General features: G+C 47.7%; 1 non-coding gene across 1 annotated transcript; it reads right to left on the reverse strand.

Moving 5' to 3' along the window:
* Positions 1 to 300: 300 nt before the first annotated feature.
* Positions 301 to 372, reverse strand: LOC148783781 (small nucleolar RNA SNORD36). The gene has a single exon (XR_016047239.1). It is a non-coding gene; the product is annotated as a small nucleolar RNA SNORD36 (small nucleolar RNA).
* Positions 373 to 21,141: the final 20,769 nt, after the last annotated feature.

The raw sequence follows: 21,141 nt of genomic DNA on the forward strand, positions 1-21,141 counted from the left end.
CCAACTTAAAAAGACGTGGAAGGTGACATGAATGGATAAACCAAAGTGACTGTGACGAACCCTGAAAGAACGTCGAGACTTCTCCAGGATGGAAGCTCGATAAGAATCTAGAGAACTCTTCATGGACCCGTGAAGCACAGGATGAAAGATCCAAAGAGACAACTATGAGACTTTTGAGTTCTCACGATCCCACAAGAAAATCCTTTCATCATTTTTGGGTAGAACATAACAAAGAAAATGACCGCCAAAGGGGCCACAGGTGGCAAAACTGTAAGGCCTGTCCCTATTGAAAATTCTTTTCAAATTCAATTTTAAAATCCTCGATTTTAAAATACAAAACCCTTTCAGAAAGGAATTCCTCCATCACTATTAGAGGTTAAATTGTTATTTTTCTGGCCTCGTTCTCGAAGCCAACTTTCTACGCCTGTTATGAAGGCTCGAAACTAGTCAAGCACTACATGGTTGTCTGAGTATAACTACCAACTACCACATATAGAAGCTCAACCACCAGTTGAGGAAGAATTTCTCAGGCCTCTGCCCCCATTGCCGACCTTACAGGACTTCATCCTCGACGTAATCATCCTTCCTTCCTCATCTCATCAAGAGAGTATCCCTGAGCCGTCTTCTACTTGGGGCATGTCCAATGAGGGTGACGACATTAAAAGCACACCCCAACAGTCTAAACAGGGGAAAGACATAAAAGACTCCCTGCACATGTTCAACTCTGGTAATAACGTAAAAAGCTTCCCAAATCAGTTCGATGAGGGAAGTGACCTTAAAAGTCTCGCACCTACTGACCCCTCTTCTTCTTCTTCTTCTTCTTCCCCTTCCTCTTTTATGTCTCGTGCAGGTACAATCTTGAAATGTCCAGACTTTGAGGCTCTTGACAGAGAACTCAAAAGGAACTAATCTAAGCAGGACGCACAGAGATGATTGAGAAAGACCCTAGCCCAGGCAGTTGGATTCTTAATAGTTGTTGACGCCTTGGAAGCTCGAGCCAAGTCAGAGCTATCCTCTTCTGATGGGAAGCGCAAGAAGTCAAAATCCAAGAAACCCCAATGGCCTCTTGAGCCCGACTTTGAGCAAAGGCTGAGAGAATCAATAGGGTAAAGCTTTTATTCTCAAGAAGTCTGTCACATGGTGCAAATCTCTGAAGCATCACCCAGCACGGGGCAAATGAACCTGAGGTCGGGGAAAAAGCTGCAACCTCGACCTCAGAAGCCAGGCATCTTCAAGTTTCCCGATCCACCACTTCTCCCTCACCCAAATACTTCAACCAATTTACCCATTCTCTAGCTCCCTGGGCTCCTTCCTCGCCCAAATACCTCAGAAACCACCCATCCTCCAATTCCCTGGGATGCCTCTAGTCCCATATACTCAGCCACAGCCTAAGCCTCAACCTCAAACCTCCACTACCTAAAACAAATCCCGGTCACCCAATCCTCCCAGACCACCCAAACCAAGCTGGCTGCACAACCAAGCCAGCCAGTAGACCAAAATAAAACCCCTCCTTCTAAAACTAACCCTCAATCTACCACATTACCTAAACCCATGGTGGATACAGGGGATCATCGGGAAGGTCCATATGAGACATTGGTCGTCTGTACAACTGCTAAGTCGCAGCCATCCTAGGAACCTCAGAGTAAATTCTCTCGTACATCGACTATGCTCGAGGTTGATCCCTTTGTCAGCAAGCAAGATGAGAAATTAAGAACCATATTCCCTAACAACGCTTCCCTAGAAGAAGAAATGGTAGGAGTATGGGTATCTTCACTAGACGTTAATGAGAAGTCTTCTGAAGCCAATGATGAAGAGTTACAAAAGACCACATCTGCCCCTTTGTCTTCACCATTCTCTTCCCCAATGTGGGAAATTCTCTCCAGAGGCCACATTCTTATGCATGCAATGAAGGAGGGACACCCCTTCTTCAATACTAACGTTACCATCATTGCCTTCTCGGACTTCAAAAGGAACCGAGTTCGTAACGAATGTGATGCCGAGAGGCCACTCTAGTTTGCATATTGGTTCTGTTACCCAAATGGGCTCACCCCTGACTTGGCTCTCCCCAATAAAATCATCGGTGCCAAGCTCTCCTCCCCTTGGAATATTTTTCATGTCAGAGATTCTATGAGAAGGCACGGCCATTATATAAAGCTGAAAGACTCACCGCCGTGTGAGAAATCACTAAGCCACTGATTATTACCGCATGTACTAGCTAGCTTCAGCAGTGTTCTCAAAAGCTAGCGCTGGCTGTGTTCTCAAAGGCCCAACACCAGCTATGTTCTTAAAGACCCAACACCGGTTGTGTTCTCAAAGGACCAGCGTCGGCTATGTTCTCAAAGGCCCAGCACCGGCTATGTTCTCAAAGGCCCAGTGTCGGCTGTGTTCTCAAACGTCAGCCCCGGCTGTGCCCACCACCGACTATGATGTCAAGGCTAACGCCAGCTGTGTACAGCCCAACACTGTCTATGTTCACATCCCTCATACGTGTCACCTCGAATCTCGGGTGCGCCACCGGACAACTGCCAGCCGCAACGTGGTCTAGTGGGTGTCCTCGCACGCGGCAATGTCGACCGTTACCTTCCCCAAGACCCTTCATCTACTGCTAGCGACCATTCACTGCTCTATGACTCTTGGCTTCTAGCTGAGAAAACCTCTCCACTAACTGGAAACCCACTGATGGACCTCCCCCATCCCTTCACACAACCAGAAAACCCCCAAAAGCTGGCAAAAGTTCACTGGCAGCTCCCTGCATACAACTTGGACCCCTTTCCCCCTTTTCAGCGACTCCAACACTATTGCTGAAATCTCTACGGACTCTGACAAGTTTCTCGCTTTTCTCACCTAGGCAGTAACCGTCGTTGGCAGATGCGTGCAACCCTTGTGAATGCCCCTATATTCCCTATGCTCTCCCTGCCTTGCCGAAGTTCTTTGCCGACAGATCATTGCAACCTTCCCTTTGCGAGTGTCTTGTCGGAATTTATCGCACTCTCACCAGAAGAACCTTAAAACCTTCCCTCGAGTACCTTGCGTTCCTACCAGAGTCGTAGTTGAAAGCTTCTCTCTCTCTCATTGCTAAAAATTGCCTCAGCCACTTTTTTTTTTTCTAAAGGTAAAATGGTGAAAAAGGGGTTTACCACCTTATATAGACAACGTTTCGCTGCAGTACCCCTCACAAGCTGGGATTGCCACTCAGATCCCTGAAGGCCAAACGACGATGGGCTGAACCAGGTTGGGACAAGGCCAGAGGACCAAATAGAGGTTTTCTTCCACCCATGTAACACCAAGAGTCAAATGAGCCGGACCAGGTCAGGCTCAGACCTGAGGCCCAAACAAAGGTTTAACGCAGCCCACGTAACATCATGAGTCAAATGGACCAGGACAGGGTCGGGCTCAGGCTTGAGGCCCAAACATAGGTCACCGTCGTCTGTGTAACTTATGATCAGCGCCGTTTGTATAACTTGTGACCAGCGCCGTCTGTGTAATTTGTGACAGCACCTCGTGTGTGTCGTCCGTGTGACTGGTGCCTTGTGCCATTCAAAACTAGCATTGTGTGTGTTATGCTTCCCTTGCTACCATCGTGGGTGTTCTATCTCCATCCCCAGTAGAGTTATTTCTGTGCTCTAACCCGTCATCCCCAGTGGAGTTAGGTGTATGCCAAAAAGATTCATGCTTACCTCTTCAATCCTCACTTAGAACCTTTCCCATCCTATCCCTAGGGAGTTGGGTTACCTTTCATAAGGACTCTCAAAGGTATCCTCATAATAGGTCAAGATCTTCATGAGGACTCTCAAAGGTATCCTTCCAAGTTTTGTTACATTCCGACATGACTAAGGCAATACAGACTGAGAAACAGTTCCAGAAGAATCGATCTCTAACATCCTGAAACAAGCCCTATAACTAGAGCTATATTTTTCAGTATCTCAAATTTTTGTGGGATCACCACCATTGAGTCCAGCATAGTTGAAAACCCTCAGAGGTCAAATTTCAGCACAAACAGACACTCCAAGAAGAAGTTATAGGCAAAAGAGGGAAACAAGAGGAGACGCACGTTATTCCTATGCGGCAACCCTACAACTCTACACCATTTAAGGGATAGTCATGAGAAGTGACTTTTGACGCCCATATCTCACCTGACTCTAGTCAAATTGTGCTCAAATTTGGTGAGAATGTTTGTCGTACCAAGACGAGCGATTCGATATGTGACACACCCCTTGATGATACCCGAGCGTGAAGAAAAGCTAGAGAGAAGTTGCGGATCCGTGAAGAAAGTGCAGAAAATTCAGTAGCGTCGTGCCTCGCTCAAGAAGCCAATCGCTCTACTCGCGAGCCCAAGCAATGTGAGACCAATTCCATCTCATTCATAATGTCTCGAGACATCTCTGACCCAAACCCCGTACATGATGAACAGTCAGATTCTTCACAAAGGCGACGAGGAGACTGCAAATTCTGTCGATGGAATTCCAGATATGGTCAAAATTCCAAAGTTGCAAAATATTCTTTCGGGCACAGAATCGAGCTACGTTTGGTGCCCCACTATCATAACGGCTTGCTCAGTGTGATCTAGTGAAGAAATCACAAAAAAACATCAAGGAATGAGCACACTATCGATCTGAAGTTTGAAGATCCATTAAAATTTCAAATCACATGATCATGCACTAAAAACACGATCCATGGCTCGAAGTTGGTATTAAATCGATCGTCATGTTGAGCCTTACAAGAAAACAATCATCTTTCGATCAACCGAGCATCAAAACGACCCCGGATCATCCATGAAGAATCATGCGCATTTTAAGGAAACACAGAGATTATTCTGAAATTCTACAAATTGTTAGGAAGGGGAAAATCTATCATTTCACACCCTAATTTCTTTTATTTCAATTTAATCTTAATTTTTAGTAATTAGGGTTACTTTTGTTCATCCACCCATGTTTGGGGAAAATTCTATATATACGTACCATCATTGTACGCAAGACACTGACTCAATCCCTAACAAAAGAGAGAGTTTTCACTTAATACAGTTTCTCTTTCTTACCATTGTTCGTTCACTTTTAAAGAGAGAGCGAGGTGAGAGAAACTTTTGATTGATATCCCTAAGCTTGAGGTAGATCTTCTCTCTCTTCCTTTTCTTTTCTTCTCTCTCTTCTTCTTCTTTCTCTTCTTCTCTTTCTTCTTCCTCTTTCCCATCTGAGTTCCTCTTAGAGGCCATGCACAGCAATGGCAATGTCGTGCATGCCTCTCTGGTGGTTTCACTGGTCACGCATGGTAGTGGCAGCACCATGCGTGAGTCTTCTTCCCCTTCTGTTCGTCTATCTCTCTCTCCCAGTGAGACCTACAGATAGTAACGCTCATCGCCATCCGTAGACGTAGTTTTGATGTCTCAGTGAAGAGCCCAAATGGTAAAACTCGCTGCCACCCGCAGGGGCCTTCCCCTATTGTGCGCCTATCACAGACGACAATACCTATCCCCGCCCACTAGAGGCCTCTGCAACACCTATCGCCATCTGTGAGCTTCCTGTGCGTCCTCGATGCCCATCACCTTCCGCGAGCTTCCTCTGCACGTTCGGTGCTCATCGCCACTCTTCTTGCGTCCCACGCCTATTGCTGTGCACCTCATAAGAACTATTATTGCATGCTTCGCAAATGGCTATCACCGCGCACTCCATGAGAGGCAATCGCCTCCTGCACAGGGGCATGTTACCTTCTTATGTTGCCAACGGTGATATCTAGCGCCGATCGTAGTCCACTACTCGCCGTCTAGCTGTGAGCAGTAGTGTCTAGCATCGCTCCAAGGCCATGACACTGCTACTCCATGGTCGTGGGTGGCAACGCTTAGCACCATTGGGACCCTATCCCCTTCGCCGTCTCGCTCTCTTTATTTTCACTCTCTTTCCTTCTCTTCACTCTTTTGTCTCCTCACTTGATTGAGGTAGAGTTAACTTAGCACCACCATATCGACCTCAGTTTCGAGTAGTATTGTCGCTGTGCTGGTCTTGAGTACCATGCTTGTCTTGCTACCACTCCGAGTCAGTCACTGTCTGGCTCTTAATCTAGTCTCGTCCCTTCATAAAGTTTTCTTCTTTTTTTTCGACCTTTGCTCGAAACTTCCACTTCATCACTCTAACCCAGCACATTCTTAGCCACACGGATGTGCAACATCTTAAGACAAGGGAGGGTCTCTTCGACCCATTTGTCTTGCAAATTAACCATAGTAGTATTGCGCAGAAAACAAGGAGATTACAGGTCAAGGGAGGCGATTCCAAACCAGCTAAAGCAATTGGGGGGCTTTTCGACGTGATTTAAGAGGGCGCCCACTCGAGCCAGCCCGAGTAGGTCCTTAACCCACCTTAAATTCCTCTCTCATCGGTTGATATACCTTCCCTTGCTCTTGAGCAAGGTTCAGAAAGAGCGACCTCAAATCCCAGGTTCGTTTGAAACCCGAGCTACGTTTCTCCAGATTACCTAGATCTGGAAGGAAAGATCAAGGCATCTAACCAGCTTGGTGACTCCACTAAGGACTTACTACCCCTTATTCGGTTCACTCTTGTTTGACTAGTATCCTCTTTTACTTTTTGCATTACTTTCTAGGGCACCTAGGTTGTTCGACCCATTCATCCGAATAGGGGATTTTCTCATCCTCACACTCGTGATTATCATAGGGAAGCGAACTGCTCAAGCTTCCTTCCCTACTCTCTTTTTGAGTCGGACTTATGGTCCGGCTCCCAGGTTCTTGCTTGGGTTAGCGCGAAAGGGGACTTAAAAGTCCCTGACTCCTCGCCTCCTAGCCCTAGTGGAACCTCCACCAAGGCCCCTTGCATCGGTGGCACGTCTGCCACCACACACAGCACACAACCTGCTATCGGCGAGTCCCTTGCCGGTCATATTGCTGAGGCACGCCAAAAGGCGGCCCCCATCACTCTTGTGAGAGGGAAGGAAGTTGTTGTCGTTCTTGAGGTTCGTCGCAAGGCAACCCCTTATACTCTTTCACCTCTTCGAACCTCTAGACTTAGTAGCTCGGCAGACCAAGGAGGAGACCCTGCAACCTCCACCTCTTGCACATATCTAAGGGCTCATGGTCCATCCACTCCAGCCACACTCAACCCCCACGTTGCCTTGAGCTCGCATCAAGGGCTACGCCTTCCTGGGCCTAACCGTACATACGTCAGGCATTCTCTTTCCATAGCTCGGGGCAGCGCTAGCTCTATGCCACCTCCAGCACATGAGTCTCGACCGCTTTATCCTCCCTCCCAACATACACGGCTCCACTCTGTGAGAGATGAGCTTCTGCCTCGTCCCTCACAAATACAAGCTCGTGGGTCTCGACCTCCCAAGGTTGAACCAATTGATGGAATCCATCCTTGAAAAGATGAAACATCTAGAAACCTCCAGGTCCACTTCCTCGCACCATGAGACCAATTCCCCGATCGGTGAGGACACGGCCCCTAAGATAGTTCTGCCTCCCACGGGGTCTCCCAAATTTACATAGATGCTATGGTGGCCCATAGGCTCAAGTACAAGGTCCCAGGCATGCACGTGGCACCGCTCTTCCAGAAGCCATACCCTTAGTACATTGACCAAGTACCCTTCCCTCCAAACTATGAAAAGGGCAAGCTTCCTCTATTCAGTGATATTATGTCTCTGCACCAGCATACTGCTCACTTTCAGGTGACTTATTAAGAGACGACAACTGATGGACAACTCCTCCTCCGCCAGTTCATTGAGACTCTTGAAGGGCCAGCCTTTCAGTGGTATGTTCAGCTGCCTACCAACTCGGTACACACGTGGCAAGAGATGGAATAGTTGTTTTACCAACGCTTCTACAAAGTTCAAAGGAACATGGAGACCATCAAACTCCTCATTCTGATGCAAGACCCTAGCGAGCCAGTTGACAAGTTCATCACCCGATGGAGTGAGTTGGCAACCATCCACGCGACTCTCATGACTGAGAAGGAAGCGGTCTAGTCCTGCGTACGAAACATGCTTCCTGAGATCACCCCACATGTCGAGACATCCAATCCACCCTACATTTTAAACCTCATCTCTAAGGCAATTCATATTGAGCGGTTATTTAAGCATCATGACAGCCCTCGTCAGCAACCCTCCGGCCCAAACTCTCGCTCCAACAGTCGGGGCAATCAAAAAGTATTGATCAGCATGGCCATCACCGTGACTGACACTAAGAGTGCAGCCCCTCAGACTCTGGACCTCTCCAAGGCACAGAGCCTCAGGCCGGGGGCAAGCAACAATCCTACAATAGTGTCCCGGCCCCTAAAAATACTAAGCGAAACGATTTTTGGGCCCACCATCAGAATAAGGTTTACCCCTTCAACAAAGAGTGAACTCCTGCACAACTTCGATTGCTACTAGAATAGAACATGATCCAGCTGCCGAAGGCTAATACTATAGAGTCAATAGGGCAAGAGACAAATGAGAACTATTGCACCTATCACAGGAGAGTAGGCCACCCCACTCATGACTGCTATAAGCTCAACGACACTATCGAATCCCTTATCAACAAGGGTCAGATAAATCTTGAAGAGTTGAAGAAAGCATTTGGGGCAACTGAGGCTTCTCACATAGTCACGATCCAAGAGGGTGACGAGACGCCCACCATCCTCCATGCATTTTTCTCCATAATGCTCGAAGAAGGACTCGTCACTCTCAAGCTGACAAGGCTGACCAATTTCCTTCCTCTAGGGATAAAGAACCTCTGGTGCGCATATCACCAAATACGAGGCCATGATGTCAGTGAATGCATTGGATTCCACGAACTTTTGACAAGGCATATGCAGTAGTGCCAAAAAGTCCAAGGCAACTTAGGAGGACACCCTCAAGTCCCTTTCTGCCTGTGCAAGAAGGCCTCCTGACTCAAGCCGAGCAAAATACTGAGCAAGACCATCTGTAGGCCCTCTTCGAGGCAAGGCTTCAATAGGGTCTTGTCACTCCCAAGCCCTCCAGGCTGCTGAGGTGTCTTGCCTAAGGTACAGAAAAGCTCTGGTGCCCATATCACCAAGTATGGGGCCACAAACTCAACGAGTGCTCTGGGTTCAAAGCTATAGTCACAGAGAAAGTCCAATAAGGCCACCTCATTTGTGCGGTTCTCCTAGAACGCATCCAGGCCGCCGTGCCCATCCAAGAGGAAGTCACACTACAAGCCCCTCGTGAACATACACTGGACTCTTCAGATCCCTCGACCTCTCATCCCTAGGATGTCTACCATGGGAGAAGTAAGCTCAAGTCCCTGAAGAGTGAGGCAGTCCATCAAGCTAGGGCTACTCACCAGTTAGAGAGGGCAGTCCAAAAACCCCCTCAGGGATTCAGAAGGAGACGACGAGCACTTAGGTCAGCCTGCGGAAGGAATCCCATCCCTTAGCCACCAGTCAAGGAAGAATTCCTCAGACCATTTCCTCCACTGCCGACCTTGCAAGACTTCATCTCAGACAAAGTTCGCCTTATCCTTTCATCCAATCAGGTGGATATCCCTGAGCCACCAACAGCTCGGGATTCCTCCAATATGGGTGACGATGCTTAAAGTACCCCACAACGGTCAAAGCCGTGGCAAGACCTAAAATACCCCTTGCACAGATCCAATTCTGGCGACGATGTAAGAACCTGCCCGGAACGTTCTAACTCTTCTTCTCCTCCCTCATTTACTATTTTGTCCATAGGTACAGCTTGACGGTGCCCAAACTTTGACACTCTAAATAGAGAGTTCTAAAGCACTAGCCTCACTCGGCCATAACAAGGGCGCCTCAAAGAGATGTTGGCCCAAGCGGCTGGATTCTCGATAGCCATCGACGCGCTGTCAACCCGAGCCAAAACCAGGTCATCTTTAGGCTCCTGTTCCAAAGAGGCCTCCCACATGCTGCAGATCTTGGAAGTACCAGCTAGCACGGGGAAAATGGGTCTAAGATCAAGAAAGAAGCTACAGCCCACACCTCAAAAGCTCAAGGCCCTCAAGTTTTCTGATCCTTCACTTTTCCCTAAAACCTCTACATCCTTAATACAGGCCCCTATTACTTCCTCATCAACCCTGACCGCACTGGCTGAGCAACAAAGTTAGCCAGTGCGCAAACCAAAACCCAACCAAAGTCTGCTCCTAAGCCTACCCTACCGCCTACACCAGTGACTGGATCTGAAACACAGAAGATTAATGAGGATAAAGTGAAATATGACGTAATTAGGCACTTGAGAAATCTTCCATCCCTTCTAAGTATCTATGATGCCCTCCTGTTTTCTAGAGATTATCGTATGGCCTTCCTGCATTCTCTTTCTAACCTAGAGGTATATGAGACCGAAGTGGAGCCCATTGAGGTTGACCCAGCCATCCTAGTGGGTGCTTAGCAATCTCTTTTCTCGAAGATGACCGACAGTTGGGGGATAAATTCCACAGTTGCCTCCTCTTTGTGAATGGTGAACTCCACGCCTGCCCTATCAACCGGATCATGCTGGATGGAGGGTCAACAGTCAACCTGATCCCAAAAAGGATCCTCAACCGATTGGGATTAGCTTCTGACGACCACACTCCTACCCACATCACCGTGCAACCAATTAGGAGAGAAGCCAGCTGGCACAGTGCACCTTCATCTCAAGATCGGTGACCTAAACGATTATGCTCAATTCCACATAATCGACACCGATACCACTGACAACGTCCTACTTGGTTGCCCATGTCTTCACGATCTAGGGGTGGTTCCTTCCACGCTCCACTAATGCTTCAAATACAACTGAGATGGGAGACAACACACGGTCTATGCTGACAAAAGACTGTTCCCTGTAGCTGAGACTCACTATGCTGACGCCAAGTACTATTTCACCGACCTTCGAGTGCAAGAAAAGTCAAAGGACGATGATTGGAAGCCTATGAGAGAGATGGGACCCTCGTCCCATGATGGCGTTGAAGATCTAGAGCAAATGATCACAGACATGTTCAAAGAGGAGGAAAGACAGGGAAAGATCCTCCCTTTGACTCTGATCTACCCTAGTATACCTTGCCACCTCTTTGAGGTCATGGTATCCTCTCCCAAAGATGAACCTTCCCCCTCTACTGCTAATTCACCAGAGAAAAACGGTGAGCTAAAAGCAATTCTTGAGCTTGAGGAAGCCCTAGAGGTAGACCTTCTAGCACCAACGTTCACCTATACATCGGACTGCTAAAAGGTCCTGCATGTCCCCATCGCTCTTATAGAAGCAGAACTGGCATACCAATCACCAAGGAAGGTATTCCAAGTTCCATCCTCCTTGAACAAAGGGATCATCAATAGCCAAAAGGAAGTCTTACACTTCTCAGGGTTTGTCAAAGAAGTACCGGCAGACAAGAGTCATCCCTCTGGCTCTCAGGAACAAGATCCCATGGCAGAGCTGAGAAGCGAGGTTCGTAACCTCCAGAGTCAATTGGAGGTTATGCATGTCGCTTCAAAGCACTTAAAGGAGTTTGTCCTTGAGACTAAGTCCTATGATGAACTCAAAACTAATGTACCTTGAATTCAATCCAAAGCACCCTCAGACTGGAGTATTTACAACAAACAGGCTCACCAAATCATGAGAACCATGAATTATGATTCCTTGTCCAATCAAACACTCAGGCTGCCACAAGATGAAGCAAGGAGTGGGCTATTCTTTTTCGTCTCAAACTATGAAAGGGCGAAACGAATGAAATAGAAAAGAAAGGAAATAAGAGACATGCATTGCATAGAAAAGAACAAGAACTATTTTATTCCTAAAAAATGTCGCTTCTATACAATAAAGAGAAAAATAGAAAGAAGATGCCATAAAAAAAGTTATATGATCTTATTGACCCTCCATTTGCACTCATCAGTCGAGGCCTTCTCTCGCTCGATGTCCACCCTCAATGCGGCTAGCTGCCCAGCCTCGTGCTCCACTAGAGCTAGTTTCCCACCCAAGGAGCGCTCGAGGTCCAGCACCTTCTGGTTAAGTTCCTTATCTTCAGCCTCCCAAGCTGCCATCTCCTCTTTCAACCTGACAAGATCTTGTGCCCATTTGGCAATCTTCGCCATCAGGGTCTACACACTATTATTGCGCGTTATGGTCTTCTCTGCAAGAGCGGACTTCTGAGAGGCAGTAGCCTCTATCTCTTCTACTTGGACATGTGTCAGCTCTTGGATCTGTGCTAGGGAAGCCTCAATTGAATCTAGCCACGAGCTCTCTAGACACATAGCGGCCTTTTCTGCTTTCAGAGCCTTCATCCTCCATCCCTCCAGCTCATTGGCAATGCTATCAAAATATGGGAGGACTTACGGCTCATTCCCTAAGGCAATCCCCCTCAATTGTTGGATCGTTGTTTCAACCTCTTCAAGGGACAACCCGTCCGAAGCATCTAAAAAATGATGCCTGACAGCTCGTTGAAAGAAGGCCGGGGCAATACAGCAGAAACAATCATAGCAGGAGGATCCCCAGCTATAGCCAAGGCCTCAGACTCCCGAAATTCTAGAGCAACCTTAGGCTGCTCTGGTACCTCGACAATGACTTTCTCACTCTGACCCGTTGTCATGACCACATCGGGCTCGATCCTTTCATGCCGCGGTATCATAGCCTCACCCCCTGCAAGCACTGCAACCGCAACCAGGCCAAGGCTGACCTCCTCACCTGGAACCACTACCTCGATCTCAAGCTGCACCACGACATCCTCCTTTCCTGGTGCAACGATATATCCCTACGTTCCCTTTTCTCGAACCGCCATCTCTGCCTTGGCAAGTTCAACACCTTCCCCCTCTCCTTCTTCCCCCCTGTCCCCCACAGCAATCACTTCAGCAACAAGCTCTCCCACAGTGCCTGCTTCCTCTACAGTCACGGGTGCTGCCTCTAGGCCCTCCAAGCCTGATCCCTCGAGGCGTTCTGCTTCTACACCCCCCGTAGATGCATCACTCGAGGCAGCCATCTCCTGTTGCTTGGATGGTCCCCTTCAACCCTTGAGGCTCCATCCTCTTCTATTACCACAAGCCCTACGAGGGTTTCCCTTTCCTTGATAGGCATGGCAACCGTCAGAGCTCCAGAGGCCCTCTCATCAAGGCCAGCCTCAGCATCCCCATTTACTACCATCGGGACTGAGCTCTCCCCTTTAGTCGTGGATGTCGCTTCCCGATCCAAAGCGAGTTCGATCTGGGCAATAGGCTTTGACGCACCTGCTTGAGCCTTTGAAGGGCCAAGAGAAAGTCCAGGAGATGGAGAACGTGAAGCCTCAAGAGTAGAGGGCTATGCAAAAACAGCAGGAGACACACAGCCCTCCGAAGAAGCCGAGGGTGAGAAGGCGTCTTCTCGCCCACTAACCACTCGAGCCTTACGCCTTTTACGTCCTGAAGTCTTGGTCACCTTCTTGGCCTAAGTATGAGGAGTCACTGGGGCCGCCCGCTTCCTCTTCTTTCCTTTTGTCTACTTCGGCGCAGCAGGCTTCGAGGTGCCAGACTTGGAAGTATTGGTGGCTAACTTGCTAAGAGTGCCACTCCCTATCAGCTCATTCAAATCCTGAACTGGACTCCCTTCATGCGCTAGGACTTTGCAACTTTCCTTCCATTTGAAGATGGAAGAGAGGTTGTCAAAAACATTCTCTGTCCCTTTATCCATATTGAGGAGTCGCAGCAAAGACTCGTCCACGGCTGTTTGACGAGGCCGCTCGATCATGCGTCATTCATGAGGGAAGCTCAGTGTAAAGATTTCGCCTAGGGGAGGGGTCATAGCCACTTTTCGCTACCTTGTATCTCAGATCCAGCAGTTACCCTCCCCTTTCCAAGGTTGCTCATGTCCCAGTACCCCTTGTTTGTTATCCTCCACCAGTGGTCGTGGGCTTCAGTTGCCCGTATTGTCCTGCCAAAATGGGGCAGTACATACTTATTGACCTTGGTGTCCTCCTAGCATGTGGCCCAAGCAGTGCGAATGTTCCTCGAGAGCCACATCTCCTTGAGGGTTCCCAATTGGTCCGTCTTGTAGCGGGCAGCCTTGTTATGCTATTTCTCAAAGAATACTGAGAACGGGCAGCCATGATCTAGCCCATGCTGTCGGGGAAACCAATGAGGAAAGTAACCCTCAAGCTTCGTGCTATGGACAGTGCGATAGGTAAGAACTCCGCCTCTCACACTCAACATAAACATCAATTCTTTTAGGCTGGTGAAGTCACCATCTAGGTGGTGCCCCAGCTCGTCAACATAGGCACAATCATTGAGGCTTCCAACTGGGAACGCCACCCGGGTCATGTGGAGGTGATCATTGAAGAACAGGCTACGCGCATGGCTTGGGGTATGGAAAACTGCCTTCTGCCTGGCAATCTTCAGTAAAAATGGGCACACGATGTCCTCTAACTCTTTGGTTTTGAGGTATGTATCTGGGAAGTAAGCTTCAAGCTAGCCATACGCATAATTGATTGGGAAAGGAGTCTTGAAATCTCCTGGAAAGGCGCCGCTATCTATGATGCCATTCCCTCCTTCATCCCCTTGATATTGCCTTCCCCTGGAAATGGCTCCCAAGCCATGATAAATATTGTACAAAACGGGCTGTGTGAGTGCGTACTCCTTCCCTCGAGTGATGTCACAGGCCACATAAAAAGTGTTGGGACGAATGACGTCTGCCCCTCCTGGCAAGGCAAATTTACACAAGAAGAGCATCAAGTAAGCTACCAGGTAGATGTGCTCATTCTTCTTCCACAGAAAGAAAGCCGGTGAGGTTTTCTTCCCCTCTTTTCTCGACGACGGACCAGCTTCATCTGTATAGTTGTCGAAGAAGAACGTTATCCATTTGGCGAAGGTGACTCTCCCACTTTTGGGCTCATCATAAAGTTGCTGGTAGATCCCAAACAATTTTTCAAGCTCAGCTGACGAAGCTTCTTTACCTACCTTGTCCTCTCAAAAAATTACTGAGTTCGGGGGAATAAACTCGTCATACATGGCACCAAGAAGAGACAGCTCGCCAACAAAGTGCAAGTCCATTAGTGACATCCCTTCCTCCCCATGACCAAGCAGCCATGTGTTGCTAGCATGGCTCCAAGTTTCCAACAACACTTTGACCGTGTTTGAGCAATAATAGTAGTAACCCGCTGAGCACTGAATGGCGGCCAACAAGGAAAGCCCATCTAAAAGTATTTCAGGAACACCTCAGCACTTTCATGGTCCATGATGAGTACCCCTTCAGGTATTGATGCTCCCTTTGTACCCGCGGGTCAGAAGATGACCATTTCATGCCTCGGGTTTCCATCATCCACTGACCTAGAGTCAGCAAGCTCGCATTAGAGGCTATGTTTCGGTGCAAGCAATGCAGAAGGCCTACCACTTCCTCTATTCTCACATTTCCATCATTATCTTCCCTCGTCACCAGCTGGATGGGGGCGCTCACAAAGGTGATGCTCATGGGCCACCTTGGTTCACACAAGGCCTCGGTGAGCGAGATTGGCACATCTCTCACCAAGCTTTCACCGGTGAATTCAGCAGTACCAAGCTCCCCTTCTCACGGGAGATTCCTCACATTTGGAATGGCACCTGAAGACTCAACCATTAGACCAGAAGCTCCACTGGCGAAGGACGCTAGGCGGTCACGAAGAGACCGCGCTCACAAAGGCAGACTGCCAACTGGGCACTCAGGGTGTAATGCTGTCAGGGTATCGCCATCCCACAGCCAAGGGGAAGATTATCGTCGTTTATCCACTAAGATGGTATCACCGTCTCGTGACCAAGATGTGTTAATGCTAGTGCTCCAGCTATCAAGCATGAACCACACGTGCATTCCTTGAAATACGAACACTTGCGGTGTGGCCTGTCACTGCACATGTGGAGGGCGACTGTTCGCCATCCCACAACCCTTTGCCTCCCCGCCATTGTAGGCTCGCAACCCTTCGAGTTCCCACCAGCATTTCCACTTTGTGCCTGGAGTTCGTTCCTGTTCACTGGAAAGCCCTTTCCCTCCTTTGACTCGTTACCAAAGTTAGCGAAAAACCACTGAAAAGCTTCCCTGTGACCCCGTGGGTTTTCCTTCTCCCTACTTTTGCACTTCAGAAATTCACCACAAGCTCACCAAAATTCTATTGAGTTCCTGGTGAATCTACCGCTCCTTTGTCTCCTCCTCCAATAACCAGAGGACAGACAAAGCCCTCTAAACTCTGCAACCTCCCCTCCAACTACAGAACTACCAAAGGAGCATCCAAACGCTGGCAGGGCACATCTGTGAACCTAGCTAATGCCCCGAAAAACCCTGGTCCCTGCTCGGAAGGCCTCGGCACTTTTTGAAAATGTTCGCAAGCACCTCGTTAAGCTCCATGACCTACCAAAGCTCACTAGGAAAACTCCTAAAGGTCTATCCCTGCAAATGTTGGCCGAGAAGCTCTCGTTGAAAATCCCTCACCAAAAGCTCTGGCTCTGTCTCTCTCTAAAAACTCTTCCACTGTTTTACCGCTTCGGTAAAATAGTAAAGAGGGGTTTTTCCCCCTTTTTGTACCTAACAGTGCCGTAAACTAACCTCGACAAACATGAAATAACGCTCCAATCCCCAGTTCTTGACGGCAATAAGACCAGGCCAGGGAGAGTCAAGCCCGAGACTCGAAAGGGTTCGCCGCTCGCTTCACCCAAAGACTATCGTCGCACACTTCATTAGGGGGCTATCACCACGCGCCTCGTCAAGACTATCGTCGCACGCCTTGTCAAAAATTCATCGCTACGTGCCTTGTTAAAGAGTCATCGTCGCACGCCTCGTCAAGGGCTACTGTCATGCGCTTCACCAAGGGACCTAATGCCATGCACACATCATCTAGGCTTAATGTCGCGTGCGCCATCCAACACTTAGTGCCACTAGCATGCCATGGCACTCCCATCTGGACCGTCGTCCTACATCCTTAGGAAGTTCATTCCCTGCACCACAGTCTCACTCCTTAGGGAGTCCAATCTCCGGTGACCGTTCTGTTCCCTAAGGAGTCGGATTCCCTCACCACACGATGGTCCAGATGCACAACCCTAAACTGCATGGTCCAAATTATATAACCCTAAACTGTGGCGATGGTCCAGATGCACGACCCTAAACTGTAGCGATGCTTCAGATGCACGACCCTAAACTGTAGCGATGGTCCAGATGCACGATCCTAAACTGCATGGTCTAAACAACATGACCTTAAGCTGTAGTGACGGTCCATGTTGTATGACCTTAAACTGCACTGCCAAGGTCCAAACTATATAACCTTAAACTGTAGGAGAGGTCTAGTTACACAACCTTAAACTACTAAGTCCTCGTCGCACGACTTTAAATTGCATAATGATAGTCCGAGCTATAAGACCCTAAAAATCTAACGCACAGCATTACAAATGGCCCTTATGCATAACTTTAATCGAGAGAAGGATCACGTCTTCCTAGTGTGTATTTCATCAACATCTCCGATGGAGTTAGATGTCTGCAAAAGGTCATACCTACCCCTTTAATCCCCAAAGAGTACATTTTGCGCCAACATCCGAGTGAGAGTCACATCCTATTACTACCCACTATCCCCAGGGAGTTAGGTCCATGCTTATCTTCACAACTCCAAGTAGGGTTACGCTTGTACTCTGGACTGTCATCCCCAGTGGAGTTACATGAAGCCCCATCATTATTCCATGGAGTCACACTGGCCCCCTTAATCCCCAGTGAAGATTCACTTGCGCTTGGCACTTTTCGTAGGGCCACCATCTTCATCTAAAGCTCTCCTCTTGTGAATAGCCTAAACTATTTTATCCCCAAGGAGTCAGATTGATATTCACAGACCTATCCCCCATGGAGCTTCATCGACATGGCGACCCTCATAATGGTCTGCATTGCATGACCTTAAACTACACAGCCATGGTTCGTGCCACATGATATTAAACTACATGGCTCTAGTCCTAACTGCATGACTTTAAAACTGCAAAGTTTCAGTCCATGCTGCATGACTTTAAACTGCACAGCCATGGTTCAAACTATATGACCTTAAACTGAAGCAGGGGTTTAGTTGCATGACCTTAAACTGCATGGTCCTAGTTGCATGAATTTAAACTGCATAACCATGGTCCGTGCTACATGACCTTAAATTGCATAGCCATGGTCCAAACTATATGACCTTAAACTGTAGCGAAGGTCTAGTTGCACGACCTTAAACTGCATGGTCCTAGTTTCATTACTTTAAACTGCATAACCACGTTCCATGCTTTGTGACCTTAAAGCATAGTGCATGTTCTGGCGACATGACATTAAACTGCTTTGCTCAGGTCCAAGAGGCATGACCTTAAAGACGCCCCCACGTACATGCACACCCCCTTTATGTGCATCTTCACGCACGTCCTCCCTAACCGACCCATTTGTGTGCGCACACCACCTCCATTACCTCTCCAGTGAGACCACACACTCGCACATGCCTTTTACGTGCATCTTCATGCACTTCTTCCCTAACCGACTCATTCGTGTGCACGCACCACCTTCATTACCTTTTTCAGTGAGTCCATTCTCCAGTGAGTCTTACCCATGCTCACAAAACGACGAGCCATCTTGCCACCCATACTCACTGTCAACTATTGGGTCACCATTACTCACACACCATCCATTCATCATCAACTCTTCACAAGCAACCTCATGCCATCTCCTCAAAGTGAGTCAAAGCCATGACCATACGTACTCATCATTACTACGGTCCAGCTGTATGACCCTAAACTATATATAATGCACGTCCTAGTCGTATGACGTTAAAAGGCTTCACATAGGTCTGCAAGGCACGACCCTAAGCAGGCCTTCACACCAAAAAACGGGCATGGTGTACACCTAGGCAAGGGAAAGCCATGAGTAAAAATGAGAGACAGGTATGGTCACGAAACCATGAGTAAAAGAGTTTCGTGGAAAAATAAACCCAGGCTCAGTAAAAACCCCTAAAGGGCATCGTGAGAAAAAACGGATGAAAATGTTGAACATGATCGCAAGGTCATGAGTAAAAGAGCCCAGAAATAACAGAAGTTGGTAAAAATCGTCCTTACAGCACCACTTCCCCTGTTCAAGTAAAAACCCGCAAAAGGGCACTTGGACCGACGACACAGCTTGAGGCATGACCGACGCCTTAGCCGACACTCAATTTATAGACAATCACAATCTTAATGAGGTCTACCTAAAATCCTCAAATGTCAAACACCAACCAGTACAAAATCACTCGCTAGAGAGTGAGAGCCGCGTAAGATCTCCTACACTTCAAACATCAATAACATGGCTCGCTAGGAAGTGAGAGCCACGTAAGATCTGTCAATAACAACAAGACTCCTTGAGGGTGAGGGCGACGACCAAAAGACCCTTCAAAAAATTCTAAAAACCATCATGAAGGTAAGAAATTGACGAAGCCAAGGTCTAACCTGCCACAGGCTTCAAGGTATTCCTCGTCAAATCCCCTAGCGTACATGGGCCTAGACTTTCGGGATAGGTCAGAAGCCCCCGACTGGACCCCGCTAGACGGGACTTATAGAGATACCCTGAGCATAAAAAGCAAACCTGGTGGAGCAGCAAACAATGCCGACCAAAGGTTCAAAGCATTTGGCCTTCAGATAGGCCTGGTTCTATTGGAGGACGTCCCTATAAAGGCTTCACGGTTCAGAATCGCAAATAGTCCCTTGAGGATGAGGACTTCGACAAGATTCTTCAAACTTCTGGAATGATTGTACTTCTCGACTCTCTCGAAGCACAACATTCAGGGGGGTATGCTATTGGAAGATATTTTTCATCATCATGGGTCGCCCGATCAATAAAAGCCTAGCAAACAGTGGAAATTCTAACAGTCTCATAATAGCCCCTGAACATGCTAAGATCTTCATAAGGACTCTCAAAAGTCTCATTCCAAGTTTCATCACATTCCAACATGTCTAAGGCAGTGCAAACTAAGAAATAGTTCCAACATAATCGGTCTCTAGCACCCTGAAACGGCCCCTATAACTAGAGCTATATTTTCGGTGTCTCAAATTGCTGTGGAACCACCACCATTGAATCCGTCATGGTTGAAAATCAGGGGTCAAAAGAGGGAAACAAGAGGAGCCGCACGTTATTCCTGTGCGACGACTCTGCAACTCTACACCATTAAAGGGACAATCACGAGCAATGACTTTTGATGCTCATATCTCACCTGTCTCAAGTCAGATCACGCTCAAATTTGGTGAGCATGTTCGTCGTATCAAGACTAGCAGCTTGATATGTGGCACACCCCATGACGATACCCGAGTGTGAAGTTGATGATCCATGAAGAAAATGCAAGAAATTCAGCAACGTCGTGTCTCGCTCGAGCGACTAAATCACACCACTCGTGAGCCCGATCAATGTGAGACTAATGTCATCGCATGTGTAAGGTCTCAGTCCATCCCTAAGCCAAACCCTGTACATGATGAATGGTCAGATTCTGCACACGAAGCCGATGAGGTAACTATAAATTTCATCGCCGAAATTCTAAAATCTGGCCAAAATTCCAAAGTTGCAAAATCTTCGTTCGGGCACAAAATCGAGCTGCGTTTGGTGCCTCGCTATCGTAACAGCATGCTCATGTGATCCAATTAAGAAATCACCGAAAAACATCAAGGAACGAACACATTATCAATTCGAAGGTTCAAGATCCATTCAAATTTCAAGTCACAAGATCGTGCAGTAAAAACACGATTCATTGCTCGAAGTTGGTATCAATCGATCGCCATGCCGAGCCCTACAAGAAAACAATCATCTTTCGATCAACCGAGCTTTAGAACTATCCCGGATCATCCATGAAAAATCATGCACGTTCTAAGGCAACACAGGGATTACTCTGGAGTTCCACAAATTGTTAGGAAGAGGCAAATCTGTCATTTTGCACCCTATTTTCTAATTTCTTTTAATTCGATTAAATCTTAACTTCTTACTTTTTATCATCTACCTATGTTTGTGGCAAATTCTATATATACGTACCATCATTATACATAAGACACAAACTCAATCCCTCACAAAAGAGAGAGTTTTCACTTAATACAATTTCTCTTTCTGACCATTGTTGGGTCACGTTTGGGAAGAGAGAATGAGGTGAGAGAAACTTTTGACTGGTACCCCTAGGCTTGAGGTAGATCTTCTCTCTCTTTCTTTTCTTTTCTTCTCTCTCTTCTTCTTCTTTCTCTTCTTCTTCTTTCTTTTTCCTCTTCCCTGTCTGAGTTCCTCTCAGAG

The sequence above is a fragment of the Amborella trichopoda genome, chromosome 1 (assembly GCF_054954075.1).
Source record: "Amborella trichopoda isolate Santa Cruz 75 chromosome 1, AtrichopodaSantaCruz75HAP2 v2.0, whole genome shotgun sequence".
Classification (NCBI taxonomy): Eukaryota; Viridiplantae; Streptophyta; class Magnoliopsida; order Amborellales; family Amborellaceae; genus Amborella; species Amborella trichopoda.